The 22,556-nt window shown below is 44.5% G+C and overlaps 1 long non-coding RNA gene across 1 annotated transcript in view; it reads left to right on the forward strand.

Moving 5' to 3' along the window:
- Nucleotides 1-22,556, forward strand: part of LOC121165613 — a 157,480-nt gene that overhangs the window by 22,754 nt on the left and 112,170 nt on the right. Inside the window, exons 2-3 of the long non-coding RNA XR_005885301.1 lie at nucleotides 15,727-15,887; nucleotides 16,260-16,351. This is a non-coding gene — a long non-coding RNA (uncharacterized LOC121165613). The remainder of the gene's footprint in view (nucleotides 1-15,726; nucleotides 15,888-16,259; nucleotides 16,352-22,556) is intronic.

Below are 22,556 nucleotides of genomic sequence, written 5' to 3' on the forward strand. Positions count from 1 at the left end.
TTATTTGACAAACTATTTTCTGGACCAAATTATCAGGTTGTGCCCCTAAAGTTTTTACCAGTACACAAAAATATTTTTAAAAGTTTGTGGAGGGCCTGGTACGGTGGCTAAAGTCCTTGCCTTACATGTGCCAAGGTCCCATATGGGCACCGGTTCTAATCCCAGCAGCTCCACTTCCCATCCAGCTCCCTGCTTGTGGCCTGGGAAAGTGGTCGGGGACAACCCAAAGCCTTGGGACCCCACATCCGTGTAGGAGACCTGGAGGAAGTTCCTGGCTCCTGGCTTCAGGTTGGCATAGCATCGGCCATTGCAGTCACTTGGGGAGTGAATCATCGGATGGAGAATCTTTCCTTCTGTCTCTCCTCCTGTATGTATATCTGACTTTGTAAGAGAAATAAATAAATCTTAAAAAAGGAAGAAGAAAGCCCAACTTACTAAATGGAGGGAAAGAAGTGAGAGAGAGAAACCCTAGTGGTCCTACACATCCTAAGTGAGATGTGAGACACGTGGGTGAATACGTCATTGTGGATATCTTAACTCCAGTGGATACCACACAGAAGAGAAGAGCTACCCAGCTTAGCCCAACCTAGAGTCCAGCAGTTGGAGAAGTCATAAATGATTGTTTTAAGTCATCAAGTCTTAGGATAGTTTGTTTTGTGGTAGTAGATATCCCAAACAGTGCCTATTACCTATTATTTAATATGTGTAACAACCAACCCTGTGAAGTATGAGTCACCCCCATGTCACAAATGAGGAAGTAGACATCTTAAGAACTGCATGATGTGCCAAGAGCTTGCAGTCTTCCCTATTCCCAAACCTCCTCACTTAACTAAACTAATGCTCACGCCTCTCCACAGGGAGTAAAGACGGCCCTGGTCATGGCCTAGGACCATGGTGCCCCTTTGTTCAAAGAAAATCTGTTAGAAAACTTGAATGAGCAGAGCCTGAGAGCTGCTGACCACCCCTTCCCTCATGTGTCCCTGAAGGAAGCCCCCCAACGTCAGGTATTTAATAAGGATGATCAGTGGCTGTGTGAACTGTGCGTGGGAATGACAGCTGCTGTGGGAGCACAGAGGACAAGAGGACAGCTGGGAAGGGAAGGAGCATTTGTGGAATAACTGCCCTGTGCTGCTTGCCCTGCCTCAGGACTGCTTCACCCCCAGGCAGCCCAATTACTGTGGCATTGCTGCTACAAACACTGAGAGGCAGAGAGCCAAGGAACTCGCCCAAAGTCACCTCAAAGGAATAGCAAAAGGTGAGGTTTGAGGTCAGGCCTGTCCTGTTCTAAATTCAGCACTCCTTCTGACCAAATTAAAACCAAAGCCTTTGGCTTATTCCAAACATATCCTTTTGAGATTTTTAACATTGGAGGTAAGGAGTTTTAAGTCTTTTTAAAATTGAAGTTTATTTATCTTTGTATCTTTGAAACATTGAGTGAGAGAGATTTTGCATCTACTGGTTCACTTCCCATATGCCCATAACACCTGGGATTGCACCCATTTGAGGCAAGAAGCTCACAACTGCATCTATCTCCCACATAGGTGGCAGATACCCAAGTGCTTGAGCCATTACCGCTTTTTCCCAGGGTGCACATTAGCCCTCTGATATGGGATGCTGGCATCCCAAGCTGCGCCTTAACCACTGTGCTAAATACCCTCCCCTGAGTTCTTAAGTCTTATTTCTCAATGTCCTAATTTTGCCAAAACTTAAAGCCAACCTGGGGATAAAAAGAGAGGTAAAGCAGCAACATATTTCAAAGAAGCACAAATGGGACTTAATTAAAATGGAAATCTCCATGGAAATGCAAAACAAAACAGAAAAAGCTCCTGAACACAGCTTCCTGAGGTAACCAAGTATTTGGTTCCTTGGAATGCTGCGGAGGGCTTGACATTAGATGCTGGACTGAGCCCAGCACTAGGGTCCCAAGGCTCTGTGCTTACACAGAAGGATGCAGGATGCATTTCTCTGTTGCAGTCATGGAGAGCAGAGGCCACAAGCCGCTGTCACAGGTTTCTAAAGAACTTTAGACTGCTTTAAGATGGTCAGACAGTCTCTAAAAATTGCCCTGCATGCATTGTAGTCCTCTTGAGGTTCAATCGCAAATATTCCAGAGCCTCCTACTACATCCCAAACTCCTATGGTTCTGTGCAGCTGGGGTTATTTCCGTTCACTTAAGGAAGCTTAGCTCAGTAGCCCACATGTTGGGCAGTCTACCTTTGTGAATTCATGCACAAACACACATATAGGTATGTACACATGCATTCATGCTCTTCTGTACACCTGACAAGCCTCCATCAGCAAGCCAAGCACTGTCCTACTTTCCTCTGGATTTTCTAGTTTAGGGGTCAGTCTGGATAGGGCACATTTTGTGTCCTGACTTCTCTCAGAATGAAGACTGTGGGACCAACTTAGGGTTGGATGTCTATTTTGCTCTAGCATTCCATCTCCTCCTTGGTGTCCCCAGCACATGAGTGAAGCAGGCATCTTTGGAATGTTCTCTTTTACCCAAACCAGTAGCAGGTGCAGAGGCTCTGCTCTCCATGCTCCCTTGGTGGGCTTGCCTTGGGAGGGGAAGTGTGAACAGCCACCCCCAGCCTGTATCTGCCCTTGTTCAGGGCCTGAGTGCCTTCTGGTCTTGAGTTTCTTGGAGCAACAAGGAGTGTGCAACAGGGATTCTTGAGCAGCCCTCCAGTCTGCTGCATTCTAAGAAAAGGAGTCTCCCTGCCGGCAGATTGTCATGTGAAAAGGACATGCCATTGCTTACAGCTCTTAAAGATTGGAAGGAGCAGTCCATGGGTGTGTCTGTGAGCTTGTGGGAACTTTACGTAAGGACTATCTATCTTGTTAGGTATTAGGAAAAGCATGCACATGTGAGGGGTTAGGTTTAGGACTGGACACGTGGCTGGATGTCTATCTTTTTTATATATACAATTTCTTTTTCTTTAAAAGGTGAAGGCATAAGAAATAAGAGAGAGAGTGAAAGAAACTCTCCTATCCACCGACTTCACTCTCCAAATTGTAATTTTTGTGGCTGAGCCAGGGTCAAAGCCAGGAATTAGAACTCAGTCTTGATCTCTGACATTAATTGCAAGAATTCAGCTTCTTGGGCTGTCTCCTACTGAATCCCAAGTTGTGCATTCCCAAGAAGTTGGAGTCAGGAGACAACGACAGGGCCTGAACCAAGATACTCCAGTATGGGACGTGGGCACCCCAAGTTAAGTGCCTGCTTGCCTCCTGGCCCTGTTCTTTTGCAAAACAATTGAAGCCTCTGGTCCACTTCTAGACTGATTCTCCTATTACAAAGTAGGAAAGGGAAAAGAAAGATCGTATTAAGCCCTGCACATATACTGATCAAATGATCAAGGAAGTAGGAAAATCCAAGCATCTGATTTTTGCAATTTTGTTTAAAGCAGAGCAGCAATAAGCACCACTCCTAACACCTTCTCCCCAACTCAGAAGTGCCTCTGGAAGCTTTAGCCAACCAGAGCTTTATGAACAAATGAGTAACAATACTTTCATAGCTACAGAGTAATCTATCATTGCCACCAGGAGGATTGGATCCCGGACTCCCGGCCCCTTGACCGTATATAATGCCACATCTTGATTGTGTTTCTTGTATCCCCCGTAGTCCATGACAGTGATCTGTGAATCTGTCTGAAAAGGTTCTCTGGTCCTCAGGGCTAAACAAGGCTCAGGCATACGGCCGGACAGGCAGGCGTGCACTCTGAGATCAAAGTGATGATGTGCAGAAGCAAACACAGAAATAGGATTGGGAGAAGGAGTGTGAGTTTGGCAAGTTGGTTAATTTCCCTAAATCTCAGTCTTGAAATCTGCAAAATGAGAATCAGAAGAACTAGCTGGATTCCTGCCTTGCCTATCTTACAGGGTCATTTTAAGTGCAAATAAGATAGATGAAAATGAGGTGGCCCCAGTTGTCTGACAAAAAACTCTCAAGGTAAATGTGGAGGAAAGCCTGCTTTGGTGGAGTCAGCTCCACTACTCTTTTAAGAACCCTGGTTGTTTATGGTCTGTCTCAAGGTCAAGGTTGATTTCAGTTCCCTCATCTGTAAGGAGATGACATGGGAGGGCTCACATAATCACCAGTCCTAAGTATGAAAGGCGGAGCAGAGGAGGGATGTGGGGGGCTTCAGTCCCTTGGGGGGTGATTCTCACATGGCAGTGGTTGTGGTTTCGTCTTTATAAGGAAGAAGAGTTGTTTTTCCTCGTGTACTTTGTCAAGTATCCTTTTTGTTTGGACAAGACCTAGAAGGACAGATGATCCAGGTAAAGTCTGAATGATTGACAAGATGTCTTGGCAGGTGGCTGAAAGGGAGAGACAAAAAAGTTTGGGAATGTCAGAAAGATAGAAGTGGATGGGTAAGAGTCCACACATCCCTGTAGTAACCAAGGCTGGTGGAGAAAGAAAGCCAAAGCCAACCTGCCAGAAATAGAGAACAGAATAGCAGTATGCTTCCAAAAAACTAAAATATATATAACCACAAAGGATGTTTCCGTAGAAGGCCTGGTATAAGAGATGAACATAAACCCTGAGGGAGTTCAGAAGAATTCCTGGCCTTGAATCCCATTGGTGATCTTAGCATGCAGGAAGGATCGGTCTCAGAGTTTGGAGGAGAGGGGCACAGTAAGTACCTTCCACCACTGCCAAGTGTGAGAAGGCTGAGGGGTCCTGCTCTTCTCTGACTTAGGGAACCCAGATTCTGTTTTATCCAGAAGGAAAGGAGAGGAGGCAAGAAGTCAACTGAATTGTTGCATAAATATTTCTAAAACACTTTTCTTCCAAAACACATCGTTTTGTTTTTAACATTAAAAAATAATGACAGGATGATATAAGAGCTAGAGCCCTTTTATAATGGAGTGACATAGATTACATACTCCTAGGGTGGACAACAAGGATGAGAAGGCAGAGCCCTCTAGATATAGCCCTGGTTGGCAGCTGGAGGAAGACCAAAGCCAGTAGGCTTCTTCCCACTTCTAGTCTACAGCATATTTTTGGAAATGTGTGGTGTGGTTAAATGTCCCATTCTTACAAAGATTTGAGCCTTGGAATCTTTAACTTTATTCTCAGCTGGACTTGGGCCCAGGTTGACCATCACTTAAGTGATTCCATGCCTTGGGGAGCCTAAGTTAGGGCTTTCATGTTCAAAGGACATGGTCCATTGAAGACTTGGAATATAGACTTGCTCTGATCTTCTTGCCTTCAGTTCTTGGAGCCAAAGCAGGCTGACTTTACAAAGGTGTTGTCTCACTGTCTTCTCCATCCCCCCACTTCCCGAATGAGAGGAAGATAATGTAGTACAGGAGGGGAGGAGCTATGACCTGACTTATGGAGTTGAGCTCTTGGGCTTCGCAGAGCTTCCTAAGCAAACTCCTTCCAAGGCACCCATTTGTTATGGAAACCAATCATGTTAGCCAAGCTTTTAAATGGACTTTGAGGACTTGGTCTGAGATAAAAGAAAGACAGTTTTGAAGTCTATGTTCAGCCAGCGTAGTCTGACTACCCCAGATATTAGACTCTAATCTTACATTAAACTATACCAATGGCCATTGAGCTTCCAAAGAATTCTCTTGCTGTGGTATAAAGGGCAGTGTCAGTGTGTCACTCAGATCATCCTCATCAGTCTGACATATTCAGCCTGCAGCTGTAGTAAGTATTGGCTGTTAGCAGCCCACACATACCCCCATTCATTCGCCTTAATGCCGGTAAGCATTGGCCTGTGAATCTTCCATTCAGTTACCCTAGGAAACTTTTGCCATTATCTGATTGACCAGAGGTTAGAAAGCCCAGAACCTTTGCCACCAGGTGGGGTCAGATCTGGGGTTCAGTTCATGTTCCAGAGCTCCTTTTGAGTTCAATCAAATCAGGTTCCAGCTGAACCCACATTTTTTTAAATTAATTCCATCTCTTGCCTACCCTGCTTCCTTCACTCTTCTCCTAAGAGCCATATTCCAATAAAATCACTTCCACAAGAACCTCCATCTCAGGCTCTGCTTCTAGAGAACCGGATTAGGATAATTGGAATTCAAAAGGAGTTAATTCATAAGAATTGAATTCACGCTTTAATTTGAAACATATACAGTATGCTAAACAGAAAACCATAATCTTAGGAGTCCAGAAAATACAACCCATGCCAAGTATTTCAATCAAGCTAACTTTAAAAGGAGGCCTAGTTACAGAGGTGTTGAAAGAGCTGAAAATGGGGCAGATGTGCCAACTAAAGATGATAAGGATTTAACCACCTATAGCACCGGAGGAACAAAGGCCAGAATCTAAGCGCTAGATTGCCTAGGTAGATTCAGCCTGGGAGTTGGAATATTGGGGAGACTGCCAGGAGAGAATTGCAAGCTGGATACAGTTCCACCTGCTCTCTCTTTCCCATTGATTTATTCCTTTAGCTGGGAACCTAACAAAATCAGAGGACAATAGCTTCTGTTTCAAGGGATATGTGTCATATAGGGCAAAGAGGAAGAGCAGGATTGAAGACCAGAGAAGTAAATGACCAGAACAGTACCAGAAGAAAACCTATAAATAACATGTAGAGCCAATCACAGGGATTTACATGGTAATTCCCCACTTCCTTCCATGAGTCACTAGAGAAGCCATCAGTGCAGAAGGATCAGGAGACTTCTCGGAGGTATTTGCCTTCTCTTCCCTGTGTATGCTTCTGTTGACTTTTATTCCTTTCCTGTGGCTCACACTGGTTTATCACTTCCCATAGCAGGCCCGATTGTTGAAGCGCTGACTAAAGATCTTCTGTAGTATATTTTATCAAACTTCTCACTCCAGGATTTGCAGCAGAGCATCTTCATCAACTCTGGATCTGTGTATCTTTTTATCTTTGATCCTGTTTGCCACTGCACAGTTTAATAAAAATGTTAGGGTAGGAGCTTGTTTCTGATTTTGTAAGTGCAATTGTAAATAGTTCAGGAGTGTCACCTGCTTTCTGCTTTATGTGGTCAAATGGGTTGATAAACCTCCAGGATTTTGGGGGAAAGGGAAATCCTGTATCTGAATATTTTGTAGTTGACCACTTGTATCATTATCCATCCTACTTCACTCCCCATCAAGCTACTAGGGTTGCTATTTTTGCCCTTCCAGGTATGGATTGATAAGTGAAAACTAATGGATTAATCATCAAGTGTGAACCTCTAGTACCTTTTTCTATCAATTGGCAAAGCAATGCATCCCTTATTTTTAGGTAAGCTGACTCTCATATATGGATCAAACGCTTCTCCTTTCTTATGCCCTCACAACAGAGCAGGCTTAGGAGACCTCCTGAACATGCATGCCCTTGGCTCCAGGAATTGGTTTACATCGAACCAATAGCTTCATCTCTGCAGATCACTGGAAATGGTGCCTGGCACCCAGAAATGTGAGTGTTTCTAAACTGTTAAGTAAAAGTCCTTTTGTATCCTCAACAATTTTGCATGGAACTCACAGGCTTCTTTGTTTTTAGTATCCTTTGTTCATTTATCACTTGTTTATTAGATGCCCACTATGGGTTTGGCCCTGAGTATGTGACAGTGATGGTAGGTGAAAAGGAGACGAGAGAACACGCCTGAATTTGGTGGATCTGCTCACAAGCATGGTAGGACATCTCAATGAGAATTTTGCTCAATATTTCTATTCTTTGGGGAAAAAATCCAACTTGAGAAAGGACTGCATACTAGGCAAGGCACTAGAATAGGCACATGTGTAATGGTTAATATTTCTTAGGAAAAATCTCATGAAATAATTAGTAACAAAACCAAAAAATTGGTTTGTAGCATAGATAGTATTATTTGCCTATAATTTTTATATCTCTCTGTGGTTCTTTTGTGAGTGGCATTTACTTCCTCTCACATTGATGCTGGGTCTGGTTGTGGGACTTGCCTCAGCTCAAGGAACGTGGGCAGTGGCATGGTGTGAATTTGGAGCTGGAGCGTGAAGAGGAATCATCTACTGTTTATCTCTCATGTAGGAATCTTTCTCTTTGTACTGGGAAGGGTTCTTCTAAGGAAATGGTTGGGCTGTCTAGTGGGGAACCAAGTGAACAACATGAATGCTAGTACCTGGAGCTGAGCCTTCAAATTGCACCTGATTTACATGAGTACCAGATAAATGCTTATAATTTAATTTTGGAGGTTGTTCATTGTACAATATTATAATAAAAATCTAGCTAGATGGTTGTTTTCCACCTGTAAAAGGAGAATACTTGTACTTACCTCTGTACATCCTGGCTGCATGATTTTCAAAGGAAATAACATATGTAAAATACTAACCAGAGCGCCTGATGGTTTCACCATCATCATTAGTACTAATCCATTGGCCTCTTTAATAACTCTGGGATACACAATCTGTAGATCAGTCTATGATTTTTTTTACAAAAGTCAGTGCTCACATAATGACTGAGTCAACTGGGCTCAGATCATAATTACTCTCCAAGCTGACAACATTTTAGCTCAAGTTTCCCTTAATACATCAAGTGAAGACTGTGTGAATTGCAGGTGTTAAAATCCATTACCAAATCATTCCATTTGAGATCTTCAGGCCAATGGAACACGCTGTCACAATCCCTACACATCATGAAAGAGCCTGTTTTCTCACGAATATCAAGTGAGAAGAGTGATTTAATAACAGCGATAATAGGCTTCCAAATGAAAATTCGGGTTCTGAGAATTAGGTCATCCTAAATGGAACTCAGAAACTTAGGCCTAAAAATAGACTTAATTCCATGCAGAGTAAGAGAGATGAAATGTTAAGGCCTGTAAAAGGCAAAAAGGTAGATCTTTGCATTAAGTTAGGATTCTCAGATATCCCACACTTGCTGAAAGGATCTAATGGTAACTTCCTGCATCAACTTGGCTTGGCCATGGTGCCAAGATACTTGGTCAGACATTATTCTAGAGGCTTTTATGAAGTGTTTTTATTTAATTGCTTGTGTTTTTGTATGGGACTATTATTTCCACCAACAGACTTTGAGTAAAGTGGATTACACTCCATAATGGGAATTGGCCTTGTCAACCAACTGGTAATGTTAGAAGGGGCAGAGTTGATCTTGGAAGAAGAGGGAATCCGGCCAGCAGATGGCCTTTTGACTCTAATTTCAGCTCTTCCCTGAGTTCTTTAGCCTGCAGTCTTACTCTGCTGATGTCTGACTAGTGAAGTTTCGATACTTATGAAATTTAATTTTTAAAATATGTGTGAAGGAGACACACACATGCTCTTATTTCTCTTGAGAAACTTGGCCAGCGATAGAACAAAGAAGTCCACTCACTATTAAAGGCCCATGGCTGACAAGCTTGAGTCTCTCTCAACACCTTGTCCAAATGATAGGGTCTCCTGAGGTTACCTTGTAGAGATCCTGAGGTTACCTTGTGGTTCCTTTTCCTGTTTCTCTCAGGAGACCCCAAAAAGAAACAGAGAATAATCCTCAGTAACATCTTTGGAGGCATGGAGAAAGAGGCAGAACTAAAACAGGGTGGATTTTTCCTGTCCAATCTAAGCTATCCAGGACAGCCTCAGGTAAAGCCCCACCAGCATGAACTCAGCATCTCCACGTGTGCTCACATGCTGGGTCCAACTGCCATGCTCTGTAGCCAGGAGAATCCAGAAACTCCAGATAACAAAAATATCACATCCAAAACTCCAAATGAATCCTAGAGGTTTCAGAATATCTATAAAGAAGTAGACTTAAAAGATGTTTATTTTAGTGACACCTTCTTTATTTGGAGACATTGCAGAGCTAGTCAGATAATCCCCATACATTGGCTTTTGTACCAGAAGAAGTTACCTTGTTAGTCACTTTGAGTGTAAGCGACATGGCTCCAACGCCAGGGAGGCTCTCTTCTTTTATAGCAGGTTGCTGGCATCTGCTGCCAGTCTAGCATGCACAGGCTTGTCTGGAAGGTGCACTGAGACAAACAATAGGTACTAACTCTGTGATTTGTGGCATTACCTGTTCAAAGGAAACAGCACAGGCACATCATGTCCAAGCCCAGGGAATGATGTTAGCTCAAGTACAGTCAGTCTGGACACATAAACCCACCTCAGGCCTTCTGCACCTGCTCATATATTCTTCTTACAGATATTCTCATTGCCTTGAATTCATTTTACATAATCTTCACAGTTTATTAAATTTAAAAAAGGAAATCAAATGACACCAAACGAAGGAGAACAATGGAGCAAGAACAAAAGTGACAGGACAGGCCCAGCTCCTTGCTCGTGGCTCAGTGACAGTCTGGCTGATGGATGTTCTTCAGCTCTGACGACTCCACAAACATAACCTAGTGGCTGAGACATCAACAAATGAAGCAGTCCAACAACTCATTCAGCTCCAGATGACTTTCTGTATCAGTCGCAGAGTGGTTCAGTAGGACCATGTGGTTGTCTTTAGCGTATAGAGGCTCAAGTGATGGTAGCTGGCTGATTTCAAATGAAACCCTTCTGAAATGGATGTTGTCACTGGAGTTTTATAGGAGAGTGGGGTCAAATTCTTGGCTTTGATGCTCCGTTCAGTCATTAACTAATGCAGTGTCTGTCACGTGCCAGGCATTGTGCCAGATAATAGTGATGTAGCAGTGAACAAAACAGACGTATCTCCTACCTTCCTGAAGCTCAAAATCTAGAGAAATAATCTAGAAAAATAAATAAATAGTCAGAAGGCTGTCAGGGCTTTTAAGAAGATTATTGATTTGAAAGAGAGGTGGGGGAGATAGCAGAGAAAGCGATCTTCCCAGGATGATGATGCCGGGGGAGTTGGAGGGGAGGGCAATGGAGCTGGGCCAGGATGAATCCAGGAGATCGTAAAATGATATAAAAGGCAAAATGGTACAAAATAAAAAGTAAATTTCGTCTTCTTCTCAGAGGCCCTTGGTCTCCGTCCTCACACATCCACTGGGTACAGTTGTGATGACAATTTGTGTTGTCCTCATTACCAGTGACATAAATCAGCTTTTCTTGTTCTTCTTTGATGCCATCTGGATGTTCTCTGACCTTGCATTTATCTCATTAGGTCCTATGTGATTTTTCTTTCCTTATTATTATTATTATTATTATTATTATTATTGCTATTGTTTTAATTTGAAACACAGCCAAGCAGATGGAAAGAGCTTCCATCCACTGGTTCACTCCCCAAATGTCCATAATGCCTACGCCTGGGCCGGGTTGAAGTTGGGGGCCAAGGACTTCCTCCTGGTCTCAGTATGGATGGCAGCGACTTAACCCACTTGACCTATCAACTGTTGCCTCCACAGATATGCCTTAGCAGGGATCTGGACACGAGAGCTGGAGGTCTCTGATGTGACATGCCCGTATAGGCATTTTAGCCTGCCCCGCTCTTGTTAATTTGTCATTCTCTGTATTCCAGATACAAATCTTCATTAGTTGTATGTCACAAATATTTTCTCCCACTCAGTGACTTGCATTCTTTTATTTATTTATTTATTTTGAGGATATTCACATAGGTGTTAGGATGGGAAGGATCAAGGATTAAGGGAAAGTGGTTGAGACCATTGTTTCCAAATTTTCTTTTTCTTTCTCCTGTATTTGGGAGAAGGAGGATAGACAAGTGGAACAGCCATACCCAGCCTCCAACCGCCTCACTACCCAAGGGATGGGGAATGGCCACCTGATTTCAACCGGGGGTCCCTGATGTGGCGCATGCTCCAAGGGTTCTGCTCAAGTGATTCCAATGATTCTGAAATGCTGTTAATCTCACCAATCCAAGATTGAGGAAATCCTTCCAAGGTCCATTGCTTGATATAGGATTTGCTTTCTTAAAAGTGATTTTGATGAGCAGAAATTCTTGATTTTGGGTCCGATTTTGAATAATTGTTTCACTTGGTCAGGGTGTTTTGCCCCTTGTTTATTTAACTCATCATAATGAAGGTATTTTCCTGTATTACTTTATAGGGAATTTATTGTTTTGTTGTCCACATTTACATTTAAAATTCCCTTGGGATTGATTTTGTGCATGGTGCGAAATAGTGGTTCAGTTAATTTACTTTTTTCCTCAGTGATAGCACATTGTTTGAGCAACATTTATTAGAAGTAGTTTTCTGAACCCTCTGCAATGCTGTCCCTATCATAAATCAATAATCAATGATTACAGAGGTGTGCTTCCTGACATCTGTTCTGTATCTTTAGTGTATTTGCTACATTTTTAGCATGGTATCTACACACTAATTATAGAGCTTTGTGATAGTTTTTGTTGTCTGAAAGAACAAAGCACTATGCTTCGTCGTCTTGTTTAAGAATGTCTTGATTATTCTTGGTTCTTTGTATTTACATAATAATTTTGGAAAAATACTAATAATTTTAAAGAGAAAAATCAGGGGGTAGAGGGAGACATTGTAGAGCAGCAAGTTAGGCCACTATCTGGGGTGTCTGCATCCTCTCAGGGAGTGCCAGCTTGTTGAGTCCTGGCTGTTCTGCACTTTGAATCCAGCTTCCTGCTGATGCGCCTGGGTTCCTGTTACCCTCCTGGGGCATGGAGTCCATAAGGCAGACCCTAGTAGGAAGTCCTTAGGTCATGTGGGGCTAGTGCGTAGGAGAGGGTGTAGAAGTCTTAGTTTGGGCCCAGCTCTCTCTGCTTCCTGCCTTGGAGTGTGGCCCTTCTTTCACACACTTGCTCCGCCATTGCCATCCTCCATCCCCACCTGATGCTACACCAGTAGGAGGTCTCCCAACCTTGGACCAGAACCTATAGAATGGTGAGCCAAATAAACCTTTTCTCTTTATAAAGTTAGTTGTCTCAGACATTCCATTGTAGTATCAAAAAGCTGATCAACACACCTTGTATTTGCAGCTAGGGCTGGGCCAGGCCAAGGACAAGAATTTGGAACTTCATCCAGTGCTCCCACGTAGGTGCAGGGATCCAAGCACTTGGATTGTCTTCCACTGTTTTCCCAGGCACATTAGCAGAGAGCTGGATTAGAAATGGAGCAGCTAGAAATAAAATCGGTACTCATTGGGGACACTGGTGTCACAGGCCACAACTTAATCTGCTATGCCACAACACCACGCCCTGTTTTATATTTCTGTACTAAGTCTACAGTTTATGAAGTCGTTGTTTTGTATGTGTATGACTGGATTATGTTTGCTTTCAGGGAGAAATTTCATGTAAAATCATGGTAAAATTGACTTTTTTCATCTCTTGTTTTGGTCTTGTTAGGTTTTGGTAATAAGTTATACTAGCATCTTAAGAGGAATTGAAACTTGTTCTGCAATTTTCTGTTTTCTAAAAGAGTTTAAGGCTGGAATGATTTCTTTCGTAAATTTTGTTACAGTTGAACTATGACACCATGGGACCTGTGGTTGTTTTTATATGGATTTTATTTTTCGTTATAGATTACATGTTCAATATTTATAGCTATTTAAGTGCCTAAAAATGTCTCCTTGTGTCACTTTTTGTAAATTTTATTTTGTCCATGTCACTCAATGCATTTAATTTTCAAAGTTATTGACATTTTTTTGAAGATTTATTTATCATTATTGGAAAGCCAGGTAAAGAGAAGAGGAGAGACAGAAAGGAAGATCTCTGTCCATCAGTTCACTCCCCAAGTGGCCACAACGGCCAGAGCTGAGCCGATCTGAAACCAGGAACCTCTTCCAGGTCTCCCACGTGGGTGCAGAGCCCCAAGGCTTTACGCCATCCTTGGCTGCTTTCTCAGGCCACAAGCAGGGAATTGAATGGGAAGTGGGGCCTCCAGGATTAGAACTAGTGCCCAAATGGGATCCCAGTGCATGCAAGATGAAGACTTTAGCTGCTGGGCCTGAAATGTTTTTAATAATGCTCTTTTATTATCATTTTAATGTCTATGAAATCTGGTTATATTATTTATCTGTGTGGATTTTTTCTAATCAATTTTAACAGAGCTTTATCAATTTGATTAGTCTTTACCAAGGACCAACTTCGTTGGCCTTGTTGATTTTTGTCTTTCATATATTATTTCATATGTTTATTGTATTTTGGGGGAGATATTATTTCTTTCCTCCATTTTTTTTTCAAATTATTTTGCTTCCTTTTTGTAATTACCTGAGTTGAATAAAACCTGGCTATCTAGAATTGTCAAGCTGAGTTGATTCACAGATTCACGTGCACACATATGCAGGCATAATCGATGGTGTGGCTGCAAGCAGCAGGCGCGCACCTCTGCGTAACAGAAGCTCAAGATGATCACCAAATGGATGGCAGAGCTGAGCAGGAAGGTTTCGAAGAGAATAGGAGCTGAGCCACTCCATGGATCTGGGAAGTAGAACAACCGCTTTCAATTAGTCCTGTGCAGAAGTCAAATCCCCGGGAACAAGCATCTGGACTTGTGTGAAGCGCCCGCCTCCCGGCCAGAGGCAGACTGCACGCAGCGAGGAGGACTGCTTCCTCCAAATCCAGTTCAGAGGCTGTTGTGAAAACGCTCGGGAATGGATGCTGAGCAGACAAAAATAGCAGATGTCCATTCTAAAAGGAAAAAGAGCAATAGAGCAAGAGAGACACAGGAGCCAGCAAGCAGAAGAGAGAGAAAAAAGCAAGGAAATAGGGAACAGGGGGAGGGGTGGTTCAGACCAGTGTGAATCGTCTCAAGGGACGGAAAGGGCCAGCAACCAAGAAGAAGATTTGCAGCTTGTGTTAGCATCTATTATCCCCTTGCCCATCTTCCAAGTGATAATACTGCCAGCACTTTGCTAGGACTGACTCCATTTCTCCACTGGGCTAACCGACACTATGTAATGGGAACTGTGTAAGTGTCCCAGCTCTTCACCATCCACTTCCCAGGAACGCCGCTGAGTCTCAGAGGATCTGAGTAGGGTTGACATGCAGTCCCCTAAAGTGGTACCTTGCTTGATAATTCACTTTGTATTAGATCCCTGTCACTGGGTTTCCCTTACCCACTCCCATATCAGTGTTTCCTACTCTCTGCTGCCAGCTAAGCTACCTGCACTCAAATCTTTGTCTCAGAGTCTGATGCTGGGAGAGCCCTAAACTGAGATACTCTGCATCAGACTGGCCCGATGGATGAGGAGGCAGAACTCCCTAAACACCAACCTTTACAACATAGCGCTTTCACTCTGCGGAGAGATGAAGAACAAAATCCCTAATGATTCCTTACAGAGAAGCTACCTCGTGGAGAGGGGGCGGTCCGGCCTACGATATTTTCTTGGCTCACCATTGTGAGAATGTTATTCCAGAGCTTTTGCTGGTTGTCAGACTTTCTTAACCTGGGCATTTTCTCCTGTTTCGATTTCCAATGAAACCTTAAGTACCGGCCGAAGAATGATGGACTCTTTAATTTCGTCAAAGCTAGGTGAAATCTTTCTTCTTGGTGTTTTTGTTGATGGAACCACTTAATTCACACGAACCACCAGCAACAGGGCAAAGTGCTTGGACAATATTAAATGCTTATGGAAAGACTAATTCATATTAATCATCTGAGTTATGTTTTCATTTGCTTTAATGTGGTAGATTTGGCAAAGGAAGCAATAGGACTCATGACTGACCTTCAGAATGAAAAGTTTAAAGCAATGTATATTTTTGGAAAATCACTTTTCTATAACACTCTCAGAGTTCTTTTAAAGACACTTTAGCCTACAAAGAACTTCAAGTGAAAAGTCATTATGTATTTTATGATCCAAGGCAGAGAGTGCTTGGGAACCCTGGGAGAGAAGAAATCTAGAGAATTCATCAGTGGAACTTTGGAACAAATGTGTCTTGTTCTTTATTTTTAAAATAGATTTCCTGGTTTGACCCACATGGATACATCTCTAAGTTTCCTCTGCAGTGTCTCTGAGAGGTCAGATCACCAACAGCACAACGATCAAGAGCATGAAGTGCAAACTCAGAAATGCTTGATTTCAAATCCTAGCTCAACCTCCTCCATATGGCCTCGGACTGGTATCAACCTTCTTCACCCTGGTGGTCGCATATGAATAATTAAACCTACTTTGTTAATCGATGAGCTTAGTATTACGATACAAAGATGATAAAAATGACTAACATGCACTATGTATACTGTATATATTCCATCCTAAATAGTATACTAAATAATATATGATTAAGTGTACTGCATTGTTCTAAACTCTAACGTACGTACTGTTGGATCAACTGATCCTTTTGTTTCTTGTTCTTAGCCAACAGCCATCTTAGCCGGAGTCTCTTCACAGTTTGCTTCACAGTTTGTGAGGGTTTTGTGTCCATGGCCTTTACACTTACGGCACTAACCACTGGCCACTCTATGTGATAGTCACCAATGTCTTTGTTCCCCAGGGAGAGCTGCCAGGCAGAGCAGGCAGTGCACACTGAGAAGGCCCAGGAGCAGGTCTCTGCACGTCTCCTCGTTGAGGAGTTGAATGACAAGGGTGAGTCTCGTTACCTCTTGAATCTCAGTAGAGACCCCTGTAAAACGAGAACAAAGTAATGTGTTGAGGTGCTGAGGAGAGCGCAGTGAGGCAGCACAGGTGTGGTTTCATACGCTTCACAGGGCTGTGTACATAAAACCTTATACAACTTAACAGTGCTTCACCTAGGGCCTGGCACCTGCCACAGATGTTCATTAATGAAGTTTGCAAAGACAGTGAGACACGATGCTGTGAAATTCCAAAGCCAGATTCCCTCACATAAAAATGACAGGGAAAATGATTAAGAACTTGTTTCATAACTCCTGACTCCCTTTTCGCTCACTCTGAGAATACAAAAGTGGATGAGAGAGAAAAAAAATTTTAAGAGAGTGCTGATGCCATTCCATGAGATTTCTGACTCCATCTAGAGAGAAGGGGAGTAGGCTGTGCGACCTTTTCCTGATTCGCCACGGAGGTTTCCAAGGTCCACTGAAGAGGCTGTGAGCTGTGTGGCCTGCATGTGGGAGTGTGGAAGGCAAGATGGGGGTCTGGCTGCACAGCCGATAGTGACAAAATGGCCCAGGACATCCAGGAGCAGAGTAAATGGAGATGGCCCTGCGGAACAGTGGGGTCATCTTGGATTTCTGCAAATACACACTTTCCAGAGAAACGAAGTACAGACAGGTGCTGTGGTGTCCAGAGAATTCACCGGAATCCAGAGTCAAAGAGACCCCAAGGAAATGTCACTTCCTCCTTCACTTCTTGGCAATCCTGAATAATTTCTGTTTTTTTTTTCTTTTTAAAAAATATTTATTTATTTTTATTAGAAAGTCAGATATACAGAGAGGAAGAGAGATATAGAGAAAAATCTTCCAACCGCTGGTTTACTCCCCAAGTGGCTACAACAGCTGGAGCTGAGCCAATTCAAAGCCAGGAGCCAGGGGCCATGAGCCCATTCTGAGTCTTCCACGCAGGTGCAGGGTCCCAAGACTTTGGGCCGTTATCTGCTGCTTTCCCAGGCCACAAGCAGGGAGCTGGAAGGGAAGCAGAGCTGCTGGGATTAGAACCAGCACCCATATGGGATCCTGGTACATACAAGGCAAGGACTTTAGCCACGAGGCTACCACGCCGGGCGCTTTTTCTAAACTTAAAATTTATTTTCACTTTATTTTGAAAGTTTGAGAGGGAGAGAGTGAGCAAGAAAGAAAGAGAATATTCCAGTCATTGTTTCATACCCCTGGTGCTTGTAACAGCCAGGGCTGGGTCAGATTGAAAGCCAGGAGAGAGGCCAAGTACTTGAACCATCATCTAATGCCTGCTAGGGTGCCCATTAGCAGAATGCGAGATTGGACGGGGAGCAGCTCGTTCTGAAATTAGGCACGCTGCTGTGGGAAGTGTGCATCCCAAATGCTGATGTCACCACTGCCCCAAATTCCCACCCCTGAGTCATTCTTGGTGCATGACCCCAAAGAGGACAAGCTCCATAATTTTGCGATGTAAGGCAAGATGAAAAGGCAAAGATCCTCATGTAGAATTTGTTAAGATTTTCAAGAGAGGATGCAACACTAAAGCAAACATGGGACCCTTCTAAGTGTGGAATCCGTGTGTAACTGCACAGGTCACATGCCTATGAAGCTGACCCTATCTCTAAATTATTTTCTCCACTGGCAATAACAATAGGGGAGATTGAAATCTGGAGCATGGGTGGCACCAGTTGCCTCACCTGGAGGCAAGGGGCCTCATGGGCCGCCTATTGCCTTGGGTAGGGAGGGCAACCAACACTCTCAACCACTAGGGGGTGAGTGTAGCAACCAGGCTCCGTTAGACCACCCACTCTTACTGTTGCCCCAACAGGGCAAGCCTGAACAGATGGTCTCCTAGGATGTTAACTCCAAGACATTGCGGAAGCCAAGATTGGGTCTGCTAGCCTGAGCCACGTTCATGGCCTTAGGGTAGCTGGTGCTTTCCAGTGATCACAGAATGTGTGCTTTGTTTTCCATTTGGCTGCTGGTCCTTTTGAACATAGAGGGCTCTCGGGACCCCGGGGGTGGGGAAGCAGGGAATTGGAGGGTTACCCAAACCTTGCCCTTGTTGCCTGTTAGACTCACCCCTATGGGAAGTGGGAAGTGTGTGACACAAAGGAATCAAAGGCACTTATGATCTCAGCTAAGAGATGCCCGGATTTGGATTACGTCTACATTGAAACACAAACCTTGGGGGCTGGCATATTGGCACAGAGGATTAAGCTGCTACTTACAATGCAGGCATCCCATTGTGGATCACTAGTTCAAGTCCTGGCTGCTCTGCTTCCAAACCAACTCCCTGCTGATACACCTGGGAAGGACGCAGAAGATGGTCCAAGCGCTTGAGCCTCTGCCTCTGCCTCCCACATAGGAGACCCAGACAGAGTTCAGCCAGGATTGCATTCAGTTGGGAAGGAGGGCAACAAGTAAAAGAACTCTCTCTCTCTCTCTGTCTCCTTCTCTATCTCCCTCTGTCTTTCAAAGAAACAAATCAATAAAACTTAAAAACAAGCAAGATGCAAGCCCTGCATTTCATCTGCAAAGCCTCACCTTCTCTTGTCCTCTCCCACCTCATCTCTGCTCAGTTGCTCTCTTAGAGCACTCCAGCAGCCCAGCAAGAAACCAGGTTTCTGTTCCCTGCACTGGAAAATGTTTTCCTGTTGGTCACCCTCCTGCAGAAGCCTGCAGTGCTCACTCTGCTCAAGGGTGTTCACAGCCCTGACCCGTCATCAGCAAACCCATCCCTTCCTCATCTGTGACTTGTTTAGGACTTTCTCCCACCCAACTCCACCTCTGCAAGGCAAGCTCCATGAGAACAATAGATCTCGGTGGACTTATTCTGGGCTGTCACTCCAGCGACTGCGACAGGAAAGACAGCAAAGAGAGCTGTTGGCGAGTGAAGGAGGAGGCAGAATCATGTGCTGTGTTTGGTGGGAGTTGAGTTTGATGATCCAATGAGATATGTGGATGGAATGCTCGGGAGACAGCTGGAGAGGTCTGGTTAGACCCAAGGGAGACTTTGAGCCTGGGATGTGTATTTCAGAGTCCTTCCCATGAAGTCCCGGGTGTGGATGAGAAGTCAGCTCAGCGCAGAGCCTTAGGCAACGCCTCCTCTCTGGAGATTGAGTTTATCACCTTGCCTAGGATGCTCCTCCAGCTCCCACGAAGGACCCCCTCCCACAAAGCTAAAGTTGCAGCTACAGAACCACTCCCCTGTTTCCTTGCCTTGATACCCACTGTCCCAATGCACGTACCAAACGGTTACCCAAGCCCTTTCAGGAAACAGCCCTCTGCCTTCTGGCAGCCTGCCGCAGGCTCTCAGGTCAGGCCTGCCTCTTGGCTGCTCTGCATATGGAAGCTCAATTACTGGCATTGGGAGGCCCATCTGCAGGGTGAGGGCAGAATACACAATGGAGATTGGTGCACCAGATAGGAGCCCAGATCAAAGAGGGACCTAGGGTTTGTGAAGTCCTTTTATCCTCCCTGATGAAAGGTGAGACATGAAGGTAAAATTATCATGATTATTTCATTGGGTTCCAATTGGAGGTGGGCTCTATCTCCCCAGTGTGGACAATAGCTAGCAGCCTGTGTGAAGGTTTCCGTAATACGAATGGACAGGCTATACACAAGTTCTAATGCAGATGGATGCATGTGTGTGTTCATCAGTGGCACTACTTAAGTGCTTTTCAGTGTCAGGGAAGACTCAAAGAGGATCACACACTTGAACTCCCCGCGCCCTATAGGTACAAACATACCATGAAATATACATATTTTGTAAATGTATATATGGGAAAAGCCGTAAAGTAAGGGGCAAAGAAAGCATAAGGACATTTGGATTTGTCATGGACTCTCTAGAGAGAGCCCCGAGGATATACCATTCTTAGAATAAAGCTTTCATTTCACAGTGCATCAGTGGGAAAATTAACAAGCTCCCCTCGTGCTGTTCCATAATTCATTCTCTTTGTTTTAGCTATTGAGCTGGGCTGGTGACTCAAAACCATGAGAAATAGCTTTTAAAGACAGATCTGGGCCTGGCAGTTTTGCCTTGCCAGTGACAGACGACCAACTTGTCCCATCATTAGGGAGATGGACATCATGTCACTTTGTCATTCAAATTCCTTCTCAATTTCACTCCGTGTCCTTCAGTGGCATTGGCTGCGGCACTGCACAGAGGATGTGGCTTCCACGCTGGACATTTTCCTGCCTTCCCAGGGTTGCTATTGTGGCCGGATTTAGAGGTCCTTAGCTTGGGGCGAGGATAATACTCCCGCATGGGAAGGGGGAGGGGAGAGCTTTCTCTGGCCCCATCCGTGTTTACCTGACCTTGCACACAGCCTTTTTTTCTCTGGGAGAGCTGACTAGTTTTTTTTTTTTTTTGGTTTTTTTTTTTTGGCAGCTCTGCATGCTTGGGGAAAGTGGAAAGCTACAGGATGGTGACAGCTGAGGCAGAGCTTTAACCAGTAGGTCCCCAGGGTGGGTCATTTATTGGGTTGACAATCCAGTTGATGCTTGCTTGGATTGGGGCCTTGCACTAATTTGGATGCTGACAGCAGGAGATGGGGAGCAGAGAGGGGACCTTGAGACACTTCCCCTGTCAGTTGACTTGTTTTGTGACCTCAGGCCCCCAAGGCACAGGTCTTCTTCCCTCGGTGGGATGCTGAGGTGACAGTGACTCTGTAGGTTGCCTAGGGACATGTCCACTGGGCGCTGGTGGCCACAGTGTCAGACAAGACGGGCTGCTTCCACGTCACAGGGCTTTGCCCAACTGGGTCTGGATGTGCATTGGCCTAGATTTCATTTTTCCTATTTGCTTTTGTATTCCAGTAGCAATAGAAGGCTTTACCTCGGAGCCATGCACAAGAGACATAGCTCAGAGGTGATCCCTCTCAAAGGATACATCAGGTTCTGGAAGAGAGTCTAACGGATTTAAGTGGGTCAGATGCCATGACTCAGCAGCTTCTCCTTGATCCTTTAATCTCACATCTGAAGCACAAGACCCTTCCAGGCTACCCAGGGCAACACCGGCCTGGGACTATCAGGGCTTCTAGTGCAGACAGTCGAATAAGCTGTCTGCTGCGCCATTTCATATTTTAGTTCGGTTCAAGACTCTTTTTGAGGCACTGTTTTCAGATCCACCAAGGTCATGCCAGAGAAAGGCTGTGCTCTGGGCAGACAGCCACAGTGACCAGGCCACCGTAAAGCGACATGAACGTCAAGAACACTGTGGAAGGAAAGAGGCACCTCTAAGGGATGTGGGAGGGAGTTTTACCTCCAGTTGCCAGCATCTGCCACATATGCAGCCTTCCAAAAATACTGGCATCCTGAAGGAAGAGACAGCTGTCTCCCCAGTCCCTCATTCCTCACCTGCTTGCTGGCCTAGGACTGATAAGACAAATTCAGATCAAATTACCTGGCAGCTGGGAGAGCAGTGAGATAAGGACAGGCAGGCTCAGGGGGAGCTAGGCAGAGCAGCACAGATCCAATTGTGTATTAAATTCTCTAGGTGCTAAAACCACCTGTGTGCTCCCCTCCACACAGAGAAGGGAGGCACCTGAAGTCAGCCAGCAGCAAATGGGGTTCCTTGGAGAAAAACAACACCTTCTGCCTCTCTTAGGGTCCTGAGATAACAGAAGCCTACAGTCCATGCTCACTAAATGTGATGATGGGAAAGTGAAAAGAGCAGAGATGAGCATTGTTAAAGGAGAGAAGGGACCAAGAGCCAGAGAAACTTGAGTGCCCGAAGGAAGAAACACACCTGACTGACATTGGACCCCTCCTTCCATCTCCTCTTTCCCATTTGCAAATGAATTTTAATCCCTCTGGATTTTTTTCTTATCTTTAGGTTTTGGCCAATTTAGTTCTTTTCTTCCTTCCTTTCTTCCTTCTTTTCTTTCTCATTCGCTCCCCCTCCCCCGCCCCGCTGCTTGTCTGCCTTCCTTCCTTCCTTACTTCCTTAAGTCTTTCTTTCTCTTGGGTTTATTTTATTATTTCAAAGGCAGATTTAGAGAGATCAGGAGAGACTGAGAGAAACTGTCCACCTGCTAGTTTACACCCCAAATGGCTGCAGCAGCCAGAGCGGGACCAGACTGAAACAACAATGAAGGCTGGGCCAGGCCAAAGTCAGGAGCCTAGAACTTCTCCTGGTCTCTCTCCAGTGCCGACAGCAGGGCTTCAAGTAGTTGAGTCATCTTCCACTGCTTTGC

Source organism: Ochotona curzoniae, unplaced genomic scaffold, assembly GCF_017591425.1.
Source record: "Ochotona curzoniae isolate NIBS_2020 unplaced genomic scaffold, NIBS_Ocur_1.0 contig_908, whole genome shotgun sequence".
Classification (NCBI taxonomy): Eukaryota; Metazoa; Chordata; class Mammalia; order Lagomorpha; family Ochotonidae; genus Ochotona; species Ochotona curzoniae.